The sequence below is a fragment of the Pelecanus crispus genome, chromosome 1, assembly GCF_030463565.1.
Source record: "Pelecanus crispus isolate bPelCri1 chromosome 1, bPelCri1.pri, whole genome shotgun sequence".
Taxonomy (NCBI): domain Eukaryota; kingdom Metazoa; phylum Chordata; class Aves; order Pelecaniformes; family Pelecanidae; genus Pelecanus; species Pelecanus crispus.
This window is the reverse complement of record NC_134643.1, coordinates 134023956-134030248: the sequence shown is the minus strand read 5'-3', so window position 1 is coordinate 134030248 and position 6293 is coordinate 134023956.

The following is a 6293-nucleotide window of genomic DNA, read 5'->3' as shown; positions in this document are numbered from 1 at the left end:
GCTGTACTCACTCCCTATATTCTTCCCTGAACTTCAAGAGCACATCATCCTTGCCCATCTCCTCAGAACCTTATTCCATTGTAGGGGTGTGTTGGCCAGTCACACAAACCTGGGACACTGGAGAGAAATGTTTCAGGAGCAGATAGCTCTTCATTCAACAGATGACAGCATTAGGAAATCATTAGATAAAAATACTCTTTATCTGCCAAGCTCAAATTAGCGCTGAACTTGGTCTGTGGTACAAACTCTTAGAACAGCCACACAACTGTACTGGCCAGATAACATGAGGAAATAAGGAGTAAACAAGAAAGGGGCAGGGGAGAATTAAACTTCAACAGAAGTGTAATACCAAGAGCGACAGGCAAGCTAAATATTTCTAGGAACTAATAATGTTTCCTTGGTGTTAAATGCTATAATGCCAAGTGAATGCTTTCATTTTTAGGGGGCAACGAGTGTCAATCAGGACAGCTTCCAGTCATGTCCCTATTAACTGCAGTTCATCTTTAATCCTGTGGCAGCAAATTAGTACAAAATGATGTTTTTTATAGGCACTCGTTGGCTCTTTTCTACAATGGGATACATTCACAACTTCTTTCTGTTTATCAAGACATATTTAATTGACAAACAGAAGGTGGGGGAGGAAAGGAAAGAAAGAAATCTGAGAGACTTTGCTCAATAGCACATTAGCACAAAATATGGTTGCTATTGCTACCTTGATGTTCATTCACGCTCCCCCGACTCCCACAGTCTTGCTGTGAGATTTTGTGGGAGAACATCAAACAAAAGGAAACACAACTTTGCAGCAGTCCTTGTGCTCTTGCATTGGGACCCCCTGGACAGCGGGGGTCTGGGAAACACACAGGGTAAGAGGCCAAAGCACGCCGGCTTTTGCGCACCTCTGACATAGCCAGCCAGAGGTGGCAGCCTTGGGACATGCTGAATATCTTGCTTCTTTTTCCATTTCTCTTTGGTCTCCCAGAAGCAATGCACTTATTTCTTCTGAGGCAGGTCTGTCTTGGCTGTTAGAACTAGAAGACCAGCTTATCTATCTTCTATCTGACCCTTTTTCATTAACTTTGGGAGGAGTTAAGAGATGTGAACAAAGGCACTGTTGCCACTGTGGCAGTAAGGGACAACCACTAGTCACAAAACTTGCCATGGCAATAAGGAAAAGCCCAGCTTTAGCTAGATTTCTCTATACTTCCTAAGATGCAGGTTTTTCAGTATAACTACTGAGAGAAAGACAGAGCAATGTTCAATAATTTTGAAGTCTGTCAATACAAGAAGAAAACAAATTGGTATAGTTGGAGAAAACTAGAAAGCTAAAAACTGAATGAGCTTTAATGTGATAAATCTTGTTTAGGCCTTCCAAATAACCAGGTAAGAAAATCTGTTTGTAACTGTGATCTCATATAACTGTTGTACATGATCAATAGTGCATGTCTATGATGTTTTAAGGTTGAGAGGAAGATGTTCTTGTCTCAAATCTCCCCACTCTCTTCGAGGTGTGTTTTTAACGTTGAAGGATAACCTTTACCAGTAAAAAGTTAATCACAGTGCCTTGAATACAGTATTTCATTTAAATAACTACACAAATGAAACAACATATTTTACTCTTGATGTTCCTCACCATCATCTAACTCTTCTCACACCTGAATACTCAATATCGTGAATAAAAATTGCAGCTGGCTGTAGTTTCTCACAAGTTCTGTTACTTAAAAAAGTTAATCTGTCAAAACATGCGTATGAAACTGGATCATCTCTTCTTCAGCAGGACCCACGCACGCAGTTGTAGAACTGAGCTCCAAAATACTGTCTTCTAGCCAGGCGCGAAAAAAAAAAGGCAAAAATCATGCATAAGGCGTTACACAGGCACTCTCAGGCATTCACATGTCTAATGATAATATACTGGACTTGTGTCAGCATGGTTTCAAAATGGGTAGTTCAGATTGGGTGCCCTAAAATCAGAGACAGGGAAGCAGAGGCTCTGAGAGATGACCAAGATCACGAGAGGAACCGGTGTCTGAGGTGGTGCTGGGATTTCTGAATCCTAATGGAACAGCACGAGTGGTGACCTCTTCCCATAAGAGACTGGCATGACATTTAATAAACCTATCTAGATTACACATGTGCACATCTCTGTCACAGCAGATCTTCAGCATCAGACCAGCGACCTGCAGGAGGCCAGCAAGGCCTTTACTTGCAACTGGCAAAGGCAGGAGAAAAAATGTGGCAGCTGAAGAATGGCACGACTTGATAAAGATCTGCCTATCTGCGGAAGTTAGAAAAACCCGGACAAGACAGAATTCTTCTCTGGGAGAGAGTAAGTTGTTCCTCTGGATAAGGAACACGTCCTTCATGTGTCAGGGCAGAAATTTTTTTTCAAAGCATTTTCTCTCACAGAACAAATTTGATGTCAATAGAATTTGTGAGCTGGAAAAAGAGCAAAGTGGTTATCTTTCACTTCCAGTTTTAAGGAACAGCTTTGAAAACTACTGGGAAACATTTACACACTCTGCATTTATTGCTGTAATAAAATTGCTTCCATTTTTAAAGCCAGGCAACACCACGGGGGAATTTCACACACTTGGTGATTTTTATAGCTTGTGAAAAACATCTGTATGTCCCTCCTTGGTGAACAGATGATTTGTGTCACAACGAGAATACACTTAAATAGCTTAGCCGTATTTAGCATAACCTCCTGCTATTCCTCTGTTGTCACTGGTACGATTCTGTGTCTTTCCTGGGGTTTATGTGCCGCATTCTCCTGGCCCACTGCACCTTCCGAAGTGCATTTCCAGGGCTACACACAGCCAGCAGCGCAGAGCTTCCAAATCCCGTAGGCTGATGGAGACAAGGCTGCACCTGCTCCCAGCCCCCAGGTCAGAGCAGCAGCGGGGCTGAACCCGCGTCCCCCACAGGCACACAGGGGTGCAAGCCACAAGCACGGGTACGGATGGCTGGGCACACAGACCCACACGGACAGACACACGCAGCATTTACATGAACGCCGACAGCACCGGGGGTCGGTCTCGCCCCGATCCCCTCTCCCGCGGATGAGGATGGAGGTCTGTTAGGGGCGGTACGCGCTCTCACGTGTCCAGCGTGCATCCCCCGGCAGCTGGGCTCGGACACGGGGTCTCTCCAGGGGCTGCCCCGGCCCCTCGCCCTCCCCTTTTCTTTGATCCACATCTCTTCTGCAGCAGTTTTCCTATATTATTATATTGCAAGTTACGCCATACGATGCTGACAGCTTTTTGCTAAGCGTGTAAAAAGGAAAAAAAACCCAAACTCCTAGGGCAGCAGGTTCCTGAGGGGAGAGAGAGCTGATGCACTGGGCTCTAATTTAAAAGATCCAGAATTTCCCTGTGTAGGCTTCCAAGATCTGACCATCCACCAAGATGCGCTTGCCTCTGACCCTCTGTCATACAGGGCCTTTCCAAATCTGCTGCCAACAGGTAAGACAGTCAATGGCAGTTTGCAATGGAAGCGATTGAGCTACTGTGAAGTTGCATCAGAAAAATAAGAAAGCACAAGACACCCACACCCCCCAACACCCTCCCAAAAGCCCTACTCTGGAAGGCCCTATTTTCTCTACCCCATTTCAGGGCAGCAGGACACGGCAGTGCTCCGTGACCTGAGTGACTGCAGGGAGTCTCAGCACTGCCATTGATACACGTAGATCAGGAAGACAAGAAGGAAAAATAGCTATTGCTTCTTAGTTCTAGATATTGAAAAACACATAGCTGGGATTTCATATAGTCAGCCTCTCCCAAGAACAGAATTCCTACTAAGGATTTATTAGAAAAAACAGACACTGTAAAGAATCACAAATGGTAGGAGTTTGCATCTCAGTTCCACTGAGGGACCCACCTCCCCACCCCCCCCCTAAAATTTAGGGATTAACTAGCAACCTAGGAAACAGCCAGTCAAAAAAGCACATCGATACACCTAACCCATTCTCTGCTTTGCTGAAAGAAAAATTGGGAGGGGATCACTTGAAGTTCTACATGAGCAGCGGCTCTTGCACTGGGATACAAATGGCATCAGCCGCTATTCCAGACGGAGTTAAGAACTCAGAATGTTTCAATAATGAAGATTATTTGTCACGACAGAACCTGCATGCACACAGCTGTTCAACGCTTACAGAGCCGTCTTTAAAAGTTCATAAGTCTACTTGGATTTTTTCCGTTTCTAAGAGTCTGCTTCATTTACAGAAGTGCTGCTGGAGAGAGGGCGATGCTCACAAGGTGAGCATTTGCACTAAGGACTGTTACGGTCCTGAAAGTCAGTAAAATTTTGCTATCCATCAGATAACCTCAGTCAAGGAACCATTGAATAATTGGGGAACCTCCCTGGCCACAGTAGCATATATTTCATCTTGGACTAGAACTGGAAGGCAACCAACTGGGAAAACATAACAAAACCAATCCCACATGCCTAAACTTTTTTCCTAAAACACTTCCAAAAACATGAAGCCTTTAGTCAAAAATCAAGTAGCACTTGTGTTGCATGTCCTTCAGTCAGAAGCTTTTTGGTTTTGTTCCTAAAGCAGTAAACAGAACTCCTTTTAAAGCAAAACTAGCAAGAGAGCCTTTATTAACTTCAACAAGATCACTATGGTTTGGGAATAAAGGACAAGTAATTTGTCAAAATCTTCAAAATGGAACTTGTAAAATCAACAAATACGTGCCAGGTTTTAAGTCTTGCCTAACTGGAAAGAAATTATCTGCAGAGTAGAGTTTTCATGTTGGGTTTTTGGTTTGTTTTTTTTTTTAATCAAAACATTACTGTTTTCTAGAGAGATAAGAGTATTTTGTAAAATAAGTGTCACTCCTGCAAGAGGCTTTTAGGGGTCTGGCCTGGTTTTTATTGTCAAACTAGAACATGTCACAGTCACAGACCCTCTCTCTAAAAATTAGCATAGCCCCTTCTTTAACAACTTTACAAGTTTTCCACAAAATGTCAGGTAACCCATTTCATACACAGTGATTCGAGTCCGGCTGTTTGGTCAAATTAGTTACCTGTCACCTCCTTCCAAAAAAGTGTATTTACAATGAGAGAGGGTGCAATTAAAGAATATACAGGACTTACCCAGCACTACGGATCATCTTGATTGATTAGAAGCAGTAGCACTTAATTCCTGGAATACTTACCAGGTCACAAGACAAATCATCTCTCTGCACGCCACAGGTTTAAGACATGGTGCGGTACTGTCAAAACCAAGCAATTCTTATGAATAAATCAACTAGTTCTATGCGCTCATTTCAGGCAGATCTTCCTCCTCGTGACTTCAGGGAAAAGAACAACAACAAACTAGTGGCCGCTGTCAGTTGTTAGACCTGCTGGTCTTTTGGCTTTGTGTGTTCCCCATTAGCATAATGTATTTTACAGGTACCTTAACATTTTTAAACTTTTTTTTTAAAGCTTTGAAACTTTTTTAAACAATTAAAAAGTTTCAATTGCAATGGTTTCTAAAGTGAAAGAATCGAAAGCTTGATTAAAATACAAACCTATCCTGAAATTTTTATAAATTCAATTTAGCAAAAGGAATGCAAAACTAAGTTCTTACACGTTTGCTGACAAAAGCTCAACACCAACGCTGCAGTAGGTTTGTGAGACCAGAATGTGTTTAATGACCGAACCTGTATGCGAACAAAATACAGCTGTAGCACAGTGACAGAGCTTTCAGATTTTAGATTACGGTGAGCTGATGCAATCAAGATAATTGAGAAGACATACTAATAAGTTGCCTGCATACAGATTTATGCATTTCAAATTCTCGGCCCTCTCCCAGAGCAGTGCCTTTCTGTAAGAGGTTACAGCAGAAGATGGACTTTCGTAATCCAGATACTCAACACTATGGAGGATAAGCAGGAAAGCCCGCTATCGAGACTACAAACAAAAGGTGATCGATCACCTGCTGTAGTAGGTAAGGCTTCTCCTTTAGTAACAACTTTTCCTTCAAAAATAAGAGAAGGGTGATGAGCTCAGCTCCACACTCTGGGCACCCAATGTCCTGTTTCTACACCAGAAGCCACACAGAATATCCACCGCCTACGTGGAACTCCTGCTTACGCAAACCGTCCACGTTCACAGGAAGAGGATTTGGACCCCAGTTCAATATTCAGCAATTGCCTAATGAGAATCATACTGATGACCAAAAACAAAACCCCAAAAGCCACTGAAACAAATTTGCTATAGCTATGGGTTCAAGTGGAAGACCAGAAACAATCGGACTATGAAAGCAAAAAGGCTGTATTTTAAAAATGTTTCCTACTACATACAAGAAC